At 36.9% G+C, this 16,960-nt stretch overlaps 1 protein-coding gene across 1 annotated transcript in view; it reads right to left on the bottom strand.

Moving 5' to 3' along the window:
- LOC150096738 (uncharacterized) overlaps nt 1-2,663 on the bottom strand; it is a 159,304-nt gene extending 156,641 nt beyond the window's left edge. The window contains exon 1 of the mRNA XM_090408306.1: nt 2,441-2,663. The gene's annotated coding sequence lies outside the window, so the exon portion shown is untranslated. The remainder of the gene's footprint in view (nt 1-2,440) is intronic.
- Nucleotides 2,664-16,960: the final 14,297 nt, after the last annotated feature.

The following is a 16,960-nucleotide window of genomic DNA, read 5'->3' as shown; positions in this document are numbered from 1 at the left end:
ATCATTACCAATGCTTATTCCACATCATTTCATCTATTAAAATAATAATGGTAGTGGCTTAATGAATCATCCTGTCTAATTCCTTTTCTTTTTTTCTCAATTTCTTACCATATTACACATTTATTTTCTGTATAAATATCTTTAATAAGCTTTACTATGTGTGTGTTTTTTTCCTTTTTACTATTATATTTAAAAATTAAAAAAAAAGCAATTTTCATAATTATGAAACATCATTCATAATGTCTTGAATAAGTTTTGCACACATTTTAAAAGTAGCTGATAACAGATTAATCACTCATTTAAAAAAAAAAAAAAAAAAAAAACCTAGCAATGTAATACTTTTTCTTCAATCATCAATTATTTGATTTGTACATTTTTGATATATAGAGAAAGAGCAAAACTATGAAAACATTGAAAGCCTAATCAGTATTCTCAATGGAAAACCAACAATTAAAATATTTCGGCTATTTAGGTGCAATTTTTAGTGAAGATGACAAATTAGATATGGAAACAGGCAACAGAATAAACAGAGATGGTATGGTGGGGGAAATCAGATGAATAAATTTAACATGGAATAAGAGAGAAATTGGTCAAAACACTAAACTTGAATACACAAGATAGTGTTCAAACCAGTTTTCAGCTATGGATATGAGAGTTGGGTTAAAAATAAAATACTTTATCAAAGACCACTAATGAGAGTTCAGAGAAAACTTAAGGGAATAAAGAGGTAGCATCAATGGAATCATTATAAGAAAAATGAAGATATTAGAAAGGAACTTCACATAATTAGCAGTGAAAAATGTGTAGGCAGAGTTCATCTAAGTGATATGGCCACTAAAACAGAATATGAGAAGAAAGGTTAGCACAACAAAGGTATTGTCATTCCAACATAGTAGGGGGGGGAATACAGAATATGATAGATAATACTACAGTCCTAACAAAAGCAATTATTCTGGAATAAAACTATTAACAAGAATCCTGTACACCCCCCCCCCCCCACACACACACATACTGGACTCAACAAATTATGCAAAATCCCACTCATCAGGCAAAAAATGAACTTGCCCAAGATTCCATTTTTAATATGGTCTGGTTGGCGAAGTGGTTAGCGTATCCGCTTTCTAGACAAAAGGCTGAGGGTTCAAATCCTGCTGTGGGCATGGATGTTTGTGATAATACTACTTGTGGTGGGCAGTAGATGGCGTTAGTGTAGTTGCAGTTTGTTGGTGGATTGAGTGGTGGAGACTAAGTTGTAGAGTAGGTGCCTTCCCTTGATGAGTCTTCAGACTCCCTGGAGGTGTCACGTAATAATAACTTATAACTAATATATTATAATAAATTAATAGAAGTTTACAAATTTCATTAGTGGTGTTGTAACCATTTTTTTTTTCTAAGTTAAACTGCAGCTATTTGCCATAGACAAGTCTATTTGTCAAGCAATATGTATGTATGGTTTCTCTTCCTCCAAATTTTAACACCTCATTCTGTCCTTTGTCTATTCCAGTATTTTTTAAATTATTATTATTATTTCTACTTTTTCTTAAAACATGTCATATTAGTTGTAAAATGAATCCTAAATTTCATCATCCTTAAAGTTTTCTTGTAAAGTTGTTTTTCTTTATTCATTAATTAATTTAATGAAATGTTTTTCTAGCATATTTGTTCAATTAAGGGAACGTTTATATATTCATTAATTCAGTTTTTTTGGTTTTGCTCCTGTGTACAGTAACACACAGTGGAAACACATGGCTTTGTGTATTTTGGTACACAGAAGCCATGTTGTGTTCCAGATATTTTGAATAGTTATCCCAGAATTCTTGTTTTATTTTCAACATTTTGTTACTAGCTTCATTTCTCCTACTCTTATATTTGTCATATTCTTCATTTGTTTTATCTTCTAGACATGCTAAAATGGCTTTTGTGTGTGTGTGTGTGTGTGTCTGTAATTTAACTTGGACTCCTCTTCTGAAAGCAATGCCCCATAATTCTGATTATGAGCTATAAATTTTAAAAATCGACAGAGTTGTATTTGATATGTACTATTTCTAGGAAAATTTCCATGAATTTGTATTTAATATTTTTAACATGTAGCCTGCGACCTCACTGAGCAACCAGTATTTGTGATATTGTCAACCTAATAGCTAATATCACAGGGTTGGGTTGTTATCGTTATTCGAATATTTTTTTTTTTTATTACGATTATTGCTTTCGGCGTGAAAAACCAAAATAATTTGAATTTTCTGTGGTTCCCATAACAAAATGATGCACACGACTGTGAACAGATGATAATGAAACGCTTTTATCAGCTTTTAATGCAGCAACTATGGCAGAAAGATAAAGCTTATTTGTTAATGGAAGCTGTAACTTGGTAGAATCGCTGGTTAATAAAGTCAAGCTTGTAATAATTAGGAAACGAATCCTGAAAGAAAATCGTATTTACCTTTTTACTTAGTTACAAATTTTCGCGCCTCTGGACCACATTTCACACTACACGGTATCATAGTACATTATAATTTCAGAGTAACCGTTGGGTGGCTCTCAATACGGGATTCAAAAAATGACAGTGCTGTCAAAGAACTTAAATTTTCTTCGCTAAATAAAATAAAACTGACTCAGTAGCCTTTTTCACTTTGTAAAAATTTCCGGGATTTTTATAAGAATAAAGAAACCTTTCATGGCATAAGTATCTCTGAAAGAACAAATACGTCACAACATGTTTACACATGATGTGGCTTGGTTAATACATATAAAAACCATCCCAACATGTGTTGTTACAATTTGACTCGAGAATGAAATTCTGAAAATGCATATAACACTAGCTAAATATATTACAGCGAACACTAAACGAAACAGACGCAACAGGTTAAACATATTACATAGAACATTATGCGAAAGAGATGCATATAACTAGCTAAACATATTACATCGAACCAAACGAAATCAACATCATTTACATTTTCAACGGGGTTTAACAGCACACTCGATAGAAATTTCATTATTATTATTATTATTATTATTATTATTATTATTATACCGGCATTTCCATGCAGTCAGAAGACTCATTGAGGAAGATCCAAGCTCTCCACACAACATCTATCATATCTCATCTTGAACTCATTGACAGATGAAACACTCACAACTAGGGGCAGATTAAGCCGGGTCTCTTGCCAGTAAAATTTACTGGCCCCTAAATCTATATCGTTCTTATAGATCTCTTTTAATTATTTCACATACTCGATGCCGCTGAAGGCCGCCCAGGTTTGATATCCACTTGATCCGCCTCTGCTCACAACTGAGTCAGGCAACGCATTCCACTCGTTCACTACTCGCCAACCAAAAAATCTAGTCATCACATCTTCTTAACCACAGTCTTACTTGATTTCAAGGGATGACCTCTTGTTCTTCCACCACTAACAAACTGCTGAAATATTTCTACTGCACAAATCCTATAAAACCCCTTTAGTAACTTAACTGTTTTTATCATAACCTCTCTTCTTCGCCCGTCCAACAACTTCACTAACCCACAGACTCCCCATTTTTCAATGTAAGGAGCATTTCTCAGACTGCTCACCATCTTGGTTGCCAGACTGAATCCTCTCCACCATTTCATCATTCCCAAAGAAACCCAGAAGACCAAATCTGAGCTCAGTAATCCAGATGTGGATGTAACAACATTTTATAAAGCCAAAAAAGCATATCTTTATCACTGCATGTATTTATATATCACATAAGTTCCTAAATTCGAAATATGAACATGGCTAACAAAGCATTTATGAATTGTATAACCGACTAACTCGCTGCCAGAAGAAGTCAATTAGTATATCATATAAGGAGGTACCAGTTTATCATCATCATCAGTCGTCTCTTCATTGGATGTAGCTTATAATTAGAGAGAGTCTTTGGCCAGCTGTCTCTCATTGCCTACAGGTGGAACTGAACTGCTCACGCAGTCTTACAGACCACCTTGAGAATGCATAGTCGAAAGATTGAGTGCTTGTTGGTTTCATTGCTTTGCATTTAAAGTAGAAGGAACTAACGCTGTGAGGTCAGCAATATTATTATTATTATTATTATTATTATTACGGGCAACTCCAGGGAGTCATTAGACTCATCGAGGGAGGCCCTAAATCATTTTCATCACAACTATTCGACATTCATACAGTATCTATCATACCTCGCCTTAAACTCATTCACTGTCACAGCATCCACCACAGACTCAGGGAGCGCATTCCACTCATTCACTACTCTAAAAGTAAAGAACCCAGCTCTAACACCTTTACTAACCACACTTTTGCTCAGTTTCCATGGATGTCCCCTAGTCCTCCCACAACCAGCCCTGTTCTCAAAAATATCTTCTGAATTAATTTTATAGAAACCCTTCAGTAATTTGAATGTCTCAATCATATCTCCCCTCCTCCGCCTATCAACCAATTTTTGCAACCCACAAATCCTCAACCTGTTCTCATACGGTTCATTCCACAGACCTGCTATCATCTTGGTCACTCGCCTCTGGATCCTCTCCACCTCCTCCCCATCAAGAAGAAACCTAGGTGACCAAATCTGAGCACAGTAGTCGAGATGAGGTCTTATCAAGGCTCGATACAGAGGAACAATAACCTGCTTGTCTCTGCTTGTCAACGTATTCTTCAGCAACCAAGTGATTTGATGAGCTGATTTGGCCACTTTTGCAATGTGTCCCCTAAATTTCAATTCCTTATCCACCAACACTCCTAAATCTCGTGCCTCATCAATTTCCTGGAGCACGGTTCCACCAATGCAGTAAACTGCCTCCCATCTTTTCACCCCAAAATGCATAACCTTACATTTTGCCACATTAAATTGACATCCATTCTCCCTAGCCCAGACCTCCAATCTATCCAAATCATCCTGCAAAATTTTGACGTCATCTGCATTCACTATTGCCCTACCCAACTTCGCATCATCCGCAAACAAATGAACTGTTCCTCTCAGATCCTTTCCTATATCATTTATGAACAAATTAAACAGCAGTGGTCCAAGAACAGATCCTTGTGGTACACCACTAGTCACAGGCCGTCTTGTGGACTCTACTCCTGAGTAAACCACTCTCTGATATCTCTCCGTCAACCACCCTCCTATCCATCTCACCAACCCTATGTCCATTCCCATATGCTGTAATTTACTGATTAGAATTCCATGTGGTATCCTGTCAAAGGCCTTAGCAAGGTCCAGCAGAATCACTGTAAACCCATTACCCTTATCCAGTTCAGCCGTCACTGTGTTATAATACGTGAGCAAGTTACTGAGGCATGACCTACCCTTCACAAAACCATGCTGTCCCCGATACAGTATCCCATTTTCTTCTATCCAATCTTGTATTTTCCTCTTGACTATTTTCTCTAAGAGCTTGATAATGATTCCTGTTATGCTGATTGGCCGGTAATTTTCAACAGCAGCCTTGGAACCACCTTTGTGCAGTGGAACTATTTTCCCCTCTTTCCACCCCCTTGGGACTGACCCAGTCCTGAGGCTCAAATTAAACATAATGGTCAAGGGCACTGACAATTCTTTGGCCGCTTCACGTACGACACGAGCTGGTATACCATCCAATCCCACAGATGTATTGACATTGAGGTTCTGTAATAGACTAGTTACCTCTACCTCATTCATCACAATTCCAGTATAAGCTGTTGGTTCCTCCATTTCCGCAAAGCCACCACCTGGATGATATACTCTTGCAAAGTGCTCGCTCAGTAATTCCACAACATCGACTGATTCAGTTACCTCCCTACCCTCAGCATTTTTTAAGATCATTCTACCATGAGCATTTTTCCTTTTACTTGCAACATATTGAAAAAACTGTTTGGGATTCTCTTTAGCCTGCATGGCCAATTTCCTTTCGTAATCTGCTTTTGCTTTTCTTACCACCCTTGTTACCATCCTGGTCTGAGCTTTATACTGTTCATGCACCTGATGGTCACCCTTCTCCTTAAATTCCCTCCACAATTGTTTCTTTTTTTGCAGCTCAAGCTTAATAGTGTTATTCATCCATTTAACCCCTACCTGATTTATTATTCGGACTCTTGGTATACAGTCAACCATTGCCTCCTGCAAACAGTTCTTGACCACCTCCCATGCACCATCAACATCCAGCCCTTGCAGTTTTACATGCCATGGCATTGAGCCAAGCACACACCTAAGCTTGTCATACTTACCAGCCCGGTAATTCCACATATACCCTGTCTTAATTGTAAATTCGACTCCTTTAGCCACCTCCCAAGTCATGACCTTATGGTCACTCTCACCAATTGGTGGCAACAAGGTCATGTTCGTTACAGCCACATTCTCAGTTGCAATTACTAGGTCCAGCACTCTCTGCCCCCTGGTATTTTCCAATACATGTTGCCGTAGATAGTTGTCCCTTAATAACTGCATAAAATCCAATTCCTTCCTCCCATGTGCCCTCTCCTCTTTCCAGTCAATATTACCATAATTGAAATCACCCATAATAATTACCCTCCTTCCATTCATTTCTTCTATTTGCTTATGCATACTATTCCCACCATCCACTCCATCACCCGGTCTATAGCAGCACCCAATTGTATATTTTGTTCTGCTAGATTGTATCTCACACCAAACAGCCTCAAATGTGCTTTTTTCCCCATCCTGCAGTTCAACTTCTATACTCCTTGGCTGAAGCTCATCAGTTATCATCAATAACACTCCTCCCCCCTTTTTATTCATCCTGTCACTCCTGAACACGCTATACCCATCGCATTCAATCCCACTAGCTTTATCATCTTCTGTCAGCCATGTTTCACTAATACCGACAACCTGTGGCCTGGAAGTGCCAACCATGGCCAAAAACTCTTCCTTCTTGTTCCTAATACTCCTGGCATTAGTGTACATGAATCGCAGAAGCCCATTTGTCCCATCCCTACTTTGATTCCTTATACTAATTATCCCATTCTGATTTGTTGCCCGTCGTACTCGCCCAGGCATAATATACTCATTCATACACTTAACTGCCCCCCCTAAAGTCTGCATATCTACTCCCCCCCTCTTAATAAATCTAGTTTCCCTGAGTCTGTACATCCACTTCCACATCATTCATCAACACTCTTTCAAGTCTCCGTACACCAACTCCATTCAAATGTAACCCATCCATCTTATATAAGTCCTTTCGCCCATCGAACTCATTCCACACATCCACAAATTCCACACCACTCTCCATGCATAACCCACGCATAAAGTCATTGGCAATTATGGCCCTCCTTCTAAACACTTCGCTGTCATACCGCGGTAAGATACTCACCATCCTAACTCTCTCACTCTTCTCTTTTGCTACCTCAAACAACTCCCTCACATCCTCTATCATTTCCATTTTGTCCTCTTTCAAATCATTCGTTCCTGCCACTATTATCATCTCTTTCACCCTCTGTTTTTGCAGTCGAATAGATTCGCTGACGTCCTTTATGTTCGCACCCGGCTGGGACGACTTCGTTAAACTCTCAATTATTACGCCTCTTAATAGCGAATCCCCATACAGCACTCGCTCCTTCATTTTATTGACGTTTACGTACATTCTATTATTTGCCGTCACAGACTTCCACCGGTTATTTGTCGGTACGTTCAACACACATTTTTGCATACGGTCCAGTTGTCGTTTGGCTCTGTGTATCGCGCCATTTAAACGGGCAATTTCGCTACTCGCACTTATCTCACCATTTTCGTTATCGATCAAATCATCCATTCCTTCGGTGTTTCTACCTTCATTTACACTTTCAGCGACGCTCTCACACCTATCTGGCACTACCACGCAATTCTCTAGTACACCGCCATTTTCTGCATTCTGACTACCGTTAACGATATCAGTCTCGATACACGAAACACGCTTGAAGTCCTCATTCTCTTTACACTTTCTACACATATTAACTCCACTATCACTTTCTAACCAGACTCCTACCGCTCTTCGCAAGGCATACATCTCACAGACAGCACACTGCATAAACTCTTTCACATCAAAACTCTTAAGCAAGCATGGCGACCTGGCCGCCATTTTTTTCTTTATCGGTGCCATGTGTACGCTATCTTTTCTTAAAAATAATAGTTAAAATAACAGAAAACACGCAAAAATTGCACAGACACACCAAGAAACAAAAAGCATTGAGTTTATATTTCTTGTTTTGCGGGATGTGATCGATTGTATTCATGAAATGAGGATACGGAGTTAGATCTTTCTAATGAATCCCCATGATGATTTCTAGGACGCCATGAAGGCACCAAGGGCAACTGTAATAATAATAATAATAATAATAATAATAATAATAATAAACCTTCTAAACCCCTTTCTTCAAAGGTGATAGGCGATACATTTAAACCCCAAACTTTTTTTAGAAATCAATAGCTAAAGCGTAAGTCATCTTTCACCATCACTACAGAATTGAGTGAATATTTTTCCGCGGTACCCTACGTAAAAGTGACGAAAACACAGTGCACAAATTCAGTCACATGATATTCCTAACTAGCATATTATGTGATTATGTGGATAAGGTCGAATTTTTCTCAGTTGTAGTCCTGAAATCTTTCTAGAGGAAAACACACTACTTATCGCTTCCAAAGAACCGCTAACTCGAAGGCCTAGTTCAAAATGTTCCACTTGTCAGTTACTAGAGGAATATATACGTATGACTACAATGGAACCTACTTCTTGGAAAGAAGTCAATGGACACCATAGTGTGAGGAACAAAGAGTCATTGCCCCCATCTTAATAAGATGTAGGACCTCCTATTAGCTGTAGTGACTTCCAGCAACCCTCCGAGACATATTTTCCACAAGTGTATGATAACGATCAATGGGAATTTTGTATTATTGTTCCCGTAAGAATGTAATGAGATCTTGGAATGCTGTGTGGCCGACGTCCCTTTGCCACACCAGACGTTCAAGTTCATCCCTCAAATGTTCAATAGGGTTGAGATCAGGACTCTGTGGAGGTCAGTCAAATGTGGGAACGTTCATGGTCTCAAACCTCGTAGTTAAAACAGCATTAGCCTTATGGCATGGTGCATTTTCTTGCTAAAAGAGACAATTATCAGTTCAGTAGAAACGCCACAATGTAGGAAGCATTGCATTTCCAAAATGTTCTCATACCTCTCGGAGTTCAGTGTTCGTGGCATCACAAACAGAGGCCCGAGGCTAAACCAGTAAGGACAGGATCATACCAGCACACCGCCAAAGGGGATTATACCATCACATCAAAAATTATAAAGTTGTGGTTATGCACTCTGGTAAGAGACGTTCACCAGGCATCCGCCACACCCATCCACCTCCTCGGTAGAGGATGTAGTGCAATTCGTCGCTCCATAGCACAGCTCTCCAAGCTTTCACGTCCCACCGTACACGCTCGTTGCACCACTGAAAACGACGCTGCATGTTGGTTCGGGTAATGTGGGAATTGCTTGTTGTGGTCATACCATGAAAACCCACTTTGTGAGCATCGATTGTGAATGCTTTTGTGCAGTCCATCGATGCTCGGACCCAGGGCCGTCGCCAAATTAGATCGCGCCCTAAGACAAACAATTAAATATTTATAAGACAAATTAAATTTGTCTTATAAATTCTTATAAAACAAAAAATCTCCAGTACTATTTGGTTTTTATTACAAGAGAGACATTAATGCAAACCGGTTACATAATAACATTAATTAAATGTTTGCTTTGCTGGGATATCGCACAATAAAACTGTTTATAAGCTCTTTTAAATTTAAATTATAAGCTATGTCCGCCTCTATCGATATACACCCTCTATCCAAAAAGAAACCGAACTTTTGATAGAAAATAAAACACAAGCCAATTATAATTGTTCAAATCATTTATTTCAATCAGAGCCTGTGTAGCTCAGTGGAAGTGGCGCTTGCGTCCTCTGTGCTTGGTCGCTCGAAATGACTTAGGTTCAAGTCTAGCCTTCGACTGGAGGAACTTTTTCTAAGCCTGTTTTCGACCGATTCCCGAGTTAGTCGATCTCTGGCACGGGCAAGCGGGTTTTTCGTCCCGTAAACTCAAGAAAATCGACCGTACTACCCACATTATTTCAGACACTAACCTATCTTGTTAGGGTTACGTACTAAGAGATGGCAGCACTTGTTTGCCAGCCTCCTCATCGGTGGCTGCTTATAATTAATGATAGACATGCGCCAGCTGTCTCTGATTGGCTACCGGTGGAGATTGAAATGCCCACTGAGACTCCAAAAGCTAGATAGGATATAAAGGCCTCGCCTACTCCCTATATATAAAAAAAAATTATTTCAATCAATATATTGAAATAATTTTCTCTCCCTCAGCTTCGCTACAGCGTTTGGCACGGTCAATTAATTCGTTAAATGAGTTTTTTATATCGGTTTTCGGGATAACTGTTGAGAGTCGTGGTTACTGCCGTTTGAACGTTTTCAATGTTGTCGTCTCGCTTTCCTTTCATCGCCAAATGAAGTCGGGGGAAGAGAAAGTCACAGGGTGCTAAATGAGGGGAATACGGTGAGTGATCCAACACACAGACTTGTTTTTTTCTCAAAAACTGTCTTGCAATGTTCGAACGATGAGATGGTGCATTATCGTGCAAAAGTGACCAGCTGCCTGCATCACGATATTCGTGCCGTACGGGAAGAATTCTCGCTATCACTCGCTTCAAAACTTCGAAATAAAACTAACCATTGACCGTTTGGCCAGGCGGAACAAATTCTTTCTGGATAATGCCATTGGAATCGTAGAAATAAATCAGCATTGTCTTTACTTTTCACTTCTCCAAGCAACTTTTTTTTTCAGATGCTCCCTCTTCTGGTGGTCTTTACTCAGCACTTTGGCGCTTTTGTTTCGAGCTCATACTCAGAACACCACGTTTCGTCACCAGTAACGATTGTTTCAAGGAAGTTTAGTCCTTATGAGCGGTTTTAATGAGGTCCTTCCAGTGTTCAATTCGATACATTTTTTTGGTCGTTGGTCAACTTGTGGGGAACAAATCGCGAACTCAATTTACGAAGGCCAAAACTCTCGGTCAAAATGTTGTGCAAAGTTGTCGTCACAAGTTGATGACAAGAAATCGTCCGTCATATTGATCAATCGATATAACCGACGATTTCTGGTTTTGTTTGAATCTCAGTTCTCTGAAACTCATTTTCCGACCGTTTGTTAAAACACACTCTCACTCTTGGCACTATAACTCGGCTTCTAATGAAACAAATGTCATAAACAGTTGACACAACACTAATGAAGGTTGCTGCTTTCGACAACAAAAAGATACAACAGGCGGGGCCAATGCTAGACCAACCAATCTTTTTTGGGTCATTGCTGTTCGCAAATAATTTTTAATCAGTTTAAGCCTGGAAAAACTTCATTCGCACTTGCTATGCTAACAGGAATTGTTAGTTAGCGATGGCGCCTACCGCAATATGGCTGAGCAAACGGCCTTATTAAGCCGCGCCGTGAGGCAGGCTACCTCTATGTTACACCCTGTCGACGGTACTGCCCGAACATCAACATTCAAAGTGTCGGCCGATATATATATATATATATATATACTGTATATATATATATATATATATATATATATATATATATATATATATATATATATATATATATATATATATAGAACTCTACCAATCGACCAAATATCCATTGCTGTTCTTAAACATGGGTTGAATATTTGCAAGCAATAGAGTTTATACCAGTGAAATAGAAGATAATAAAATAAAAGAAAATGACATTGAAAATTATTCAAATTACTTGTAGTTTCTCAATTCGGCTTTGAAATAATGTTGGATTCAATAATTTGAATAATTTTGCATCGCCGAAGTGAAGTCTTTTGGCTAGGCTGACCATACGTACCATTCTGAACAGGACAGTGCCGGTTTTTTTTTTTAATATTTTCTGGCCGTCCCGTCGTTTTAATAAAAATGCCAATTTTGTCCCGTTTTTAATAACAACTATAAATACTTTAATATTGGCCAATCATAAATTATTATTCACAACCTATAATCGTATATCAATATCATGGATACAATTAATTTGTATAATCGTGGAGTCGCATTGTTCGATACTAAATATCGATATCTGCAGTGATTTATTCAGAGAATATAAAAACTACATGCTGGCAACACTTGCGTGTCTCAGACGCGGCGTCTGTTCTGTAGCGTTAGTTTTTGTTTTGTCTCTATGTTAACCGGTGGCTTTGTTATTCAATGCCGGTGGTTTAAATTTCATAATTTTTAAAGTTTTAAGTCTAATTTTTAAAGCTTTAAGTCTATCCTTGCAATGTCAAAGAGGCGAAACTGCAGTTTTAATGACGATCTCCAGAAAGAATTCAAATTCATTAAACTGGACAAGCTGAATGGAAAAAAAAAAAAAAAGGACGGCCTGAACGAGGAACTCATCACCGAAACAGAAGAAACTCATGTATTCAATCAGTGAACCCTCATAAAATCTATAAATGTGAGGCAGTTGGATACATGGAATAAAGAAAACATTCCTGTATCTGATAGATGAGTACAGATTTTTTTTGAAATAAGAGAAAAACGCCTAGAATTTAAGACTTTTGTAATATTGTAGAGTTTATTCTTTGTCTTCCAGGAAGTACAGCACCTGTTGAGAGAATATTTTCTGTTATGAACAGTATGTGGTCAAAGGAGAAATCTAGATTAAGTGTTGAGAAAATGAGGACTATGTCAGTTGTAAGACAAAATTGTGTCATGGAGTGTGAAAATTTTTATGATAAGGTGTTGAAAGACCGAAATATGCTGTGTAAGATCACATCATCGAAGAAATATTCATGGTATGATCGTGGTGAAATACAGTACTCCTCGATGTCTACCTAAATTTTTTGTATGGGTTCTGTCACTGAAGAATAATGATAAGCTCAATATGTTTATGTAATAAAACTTTCTTTATCATCTTCCATGAATACAGAATATTACATAACCCCCGTCCCGATTTTGCTATCCCAATGTTACTGTCTCAATGAAATATGGTCAGCCTACTTTTGGCTCTCTATTTCAGTAATTCTTGGTGCCGTTTGTGATGAGACCTCTTGGCAATTCGTATGGTAATGTATAATCTCTGCATCACTACAACCTGGGTATTTACATTTTGGGTCTGCCTACTCACTGATGAGACCTCAACAAAGGTCGAAACCGGTCTGGGTATTGACCCTCCCCCCATAATGTATAACATCATACATGCCCGCTAGGAGGTGTGTTTTACATTATAGGAAATAATAAGGATAGTGATCAGAACTTACTCCACCTTTACTACGAGTTTCCCCTGTCATGAAAGGTTTGCTTACGCTTGGATTCTCCGAAACTTTTATAGTTTCTATATTCGGCACGAAACTCTTGTAGTTCTCTATTCGGCTTCGAAATAAGGTCATCATCATCATCAAATTCCTGCCATGTACCCTCAAGGGGTGTACAGGATATGATAGTACAGTACTACATGAAAAAATTACATCATTACTAACTTTCTATCTACAATTTTCCTCCAAATCAGTCTGTTACTTGTCAAGACTCTAACATTGTCAGATCTTATATTTCTATCATCTATGGCACTTTGTACCGTATCAATCCACCTATATCTTGGCCTTCCTCTGGGTCGTTTTGCTGCCAACCTGGCAGAGAACACTTGTTTTACTAATCTTTCTTCGCTAATTCTGTTTAAGTGACCATATCACCTGAGATTAGCTCTGCTAATGCAGTCCTGGATGCTGACAATGTCAAGTTCTTTCCTAATATCCTCGTTTTTAATATGATATTGCCATTGATGCCATCTGTTCACACCTCTAATCTTTCTCAGGGACTCTCATATCTGCGTTCTCTAGTCTTTGGTCAAGTGTTTTACTTCTGACCCAGCTCTCAGATCCATAAGTTCAAACTGGATTGAACACTGTCTTGTATAAACTAATTTAGTGTTTTGACTAATTTCTCTCTTATTCCATATATATTTATTCAGTTGACTTCCTACCATACCAGCTTTGTTGATTCTGTTGTGTATTTCCATATTTAATTTACCATCTTCACAAATCGTGCCTAAGTAGCTGAAATGTTTTACTTGTTCCACAGGTTCTCCGTTCACAACACAGTTGACATTTTCAACGATTCTGCCCATTTTCATTGTCTTTGTATTGTTGTTGCTGTTTTCATACCACATTTATTTATTTATTTATTATTAATTAGTTAATTTATTATTTTTAATGATACTTCAAAAAAATAATAAATGCTTAAATATGAAATATTTTTATTTGTGAAATAATTATAAAACATGTACAAAAATATGATCAATATAGTTTCATACCAATGGCGTTCAGGGTGACCAGTAAAACAAGCACTGAACTCATTGATATCACTTTGATGCACCTATACGTATCTCATATTTCCGGGTTAAAATTGATTTTTTTTCCTCTGAGGAAAAAAAAAATATCCTAAAACAACATCATATTTTTTTTATCAATATTTAGTGGAGCGTCTACTCAGGAGAATGGAATTACAGTATACACATACAAAAAATGTTTATGAGGGCTTTTCAACCAAAACTTGAGTTAGCAAGTCTCATACAGAGATCGCAGGGTTCCTTTGCCAGAAACTAGATTTTTTTTTTATCATTCAAAACTATCAGGCTAGAAGAACATACGTTATGAACAGACAACGCATTGGCCTCATAGCTTTAGTGTACTTGGCCATAACTCTAACCAACCGACCATGTAACCAAAAGCCGCAACTAAAGTCCTATATGCAAAATGCTATATCCTTAAGGAAATCTGCTATAGTAAACTAACTAACATGAGAAAGATCTGGTGAGGTCCACTAGAGTTTGCCATACTGTGAGTCGATTGTACCTATTAAAAATAAGTTCCAGCTCAGTAAAGCATGTTTTTAACATATGAATGTCAAGATTGGCATTGTTGAAGTTACCAGTCTATTTGTGGCAAAAGTCGAGGTGTCGATTGCTAGCAGACGAGTAAAATACTGAAGTTAGCAGGTGCTACTTTTTTTCAGCTTTTTAAATGAAACTTTTATAATAAGCAGAAAATTTATGGTAAGTAAGAAATTTAGAAAGAGAGTGTTTTGTTGCGTATATAAACGATGGAAAAGGAATTAAATAGCATTATTCATTAAACTTAATATTTCATCTAATTATTTCAATCATTGATTAAAGTAAAGGAACAGAAGTCAGGTAATAATGCCCACTGAAATAGTGCTTTAAAATAATTTGATAAATTAATGAGTTTATCTACAGAATAAATAAGTTAGACAACGAAGAACGATAATATGTATATATTGGGTCAACGAATACGTATTTACATTTAGGTGGTTATCAAGTATTGAGTTATGTGTTGATTAATCAATTGTATGATTTGAAAACACAAACTTGAATAAAAGGCGAGATTATCCAAGAAAATACTCAGCGGTTCACTACATTTAAGTTCAATAGTATCTTCACTAAATATTTAATTAAAATGTGTGCTAAAGTATTCCTAGTATCCTAAATAAGCAATAAAATTAATTTAGCGGACCATATTTAATATTACAGGATAATAAGTTCCATTTTTTGTTTATTATTTTATTTGTTACGTTTTTAATAACTTAGTTGAAATAACTTTACTTTTTTTACGCGTAAGTGTTCGATATTTCTGATGCAATTTGTGTTTTCAAGTCAACCATATCTTTTAGCGATCCACATAAATTCGCGTAATAACCCTTAGAGTTTTCCGGATGTCCTGTTTAATGTAATTAGCTTATTAATTAATAAGAAATATAATTTACTTATTGGTTAGAGTAGAAACTAATAGATCTGAGTGAACGGAAATAAATTTAATAAAAATTAACAAATAAATTATTTTCGGAACATAAGTACTATACTTTGTTTATCCAACCAATATACTTATCATGCGACACTAGCGGCTGTTTCCGCTTCGCACGGATTTGTGTATTATGTGAATAAGTTTATTAGCAAGACTTTCCTCTTAGGAAACAGCTAATCGAAAATGATTAAAAAAAAAAAAAGAAAAAGATATTAAACAAATAAATAAAGAAATATAATAAATTAGTTTATTAGCAACATGGAAAGGCTAAAAGTCGTGTCTCATATGTAGTAAAAGAACTCGATCTAACATAGTAGATTAATCAATAGATTATAATGCAGTTTAAAAAGTACATTGAAAAATAGAACACCCAGTTTATTTGTTCCGCCATTCAAATATTTCCTCCCTTAATACGAATGCCTGCTGGCAACATCGCCTGAGTTGTCGCTCTACAAAATGAGAAACAGAAATACACTGTACACCCGTCGAAGACAACTAAAGCTGTTAACTGTTTTCAGTTCACAAGTTGTGGAGAGCGAATATTATGTCTGCAGTGATTGTCCTCACGTGGCTATTTTTCCCTCTCTTAAAAAAAAAAAAAAAACTGAATAAAAGCAATTTAGAATATTACCATTATCTGCTTACCGTTTTACTCTTTGTAAGCTGGTGCTCACACTAAATTTCTCGAAAACAATGGAAATTTGCACTCTAATCTAGCTCGCTTTTTTTTTTTTTTTAATTGAAATAATGATAGAAAAGAAACCAAGTAGACGAATGAAATTACATGGATGTCTTGAATTTTTCGATTCAGGAAGAAATCGTTGCATTTCTTATGGATCGAAAAATTCAAATAAATAAAACTGAATTAAAAATTAAATTTTTATTTATTTTTATTTTACTTATTTTTGCTAAAACGAGTTACTAAGACTTCACTTGACTCTTGACTTTGTACATAATTTTTAATACAGTATTTCTAATGAATAACGACAGTAGTCAATACTTTTTTATGTCAAAGATATCACATTAAGTGTGCATAAGGCTGAGTTTACAGCAGGTGGTGCTTTTGTGGCAACAGTTAGGTTAACTAGAGACGTTCGACTACACAACAACATAAAACTGCTTTGTGTATAGAGAAGAG

The sequence above is a fragment of the Typopeltis vanoorti genome, chromosome 18 (genome assembly GCF_054136105.1).
Source record: "Typopeltis vanoorti isolate ZY-2024b chromosome 18, IOZ_Tvanoo_1.0, whole genome shotgun sequence".
Lineage (NCBI taxonomy): Eukaryota > Metazoa > Arthropoda > Arachnida > Uropygi > Thelyphonidae > Typopeltis > Typopeltis vanoorti.
The sequence above is the reverse complement of the archived record's forward strand: the minus strand, read 5'-3'. Positions and strand labels throughout refer to the sequence as shown.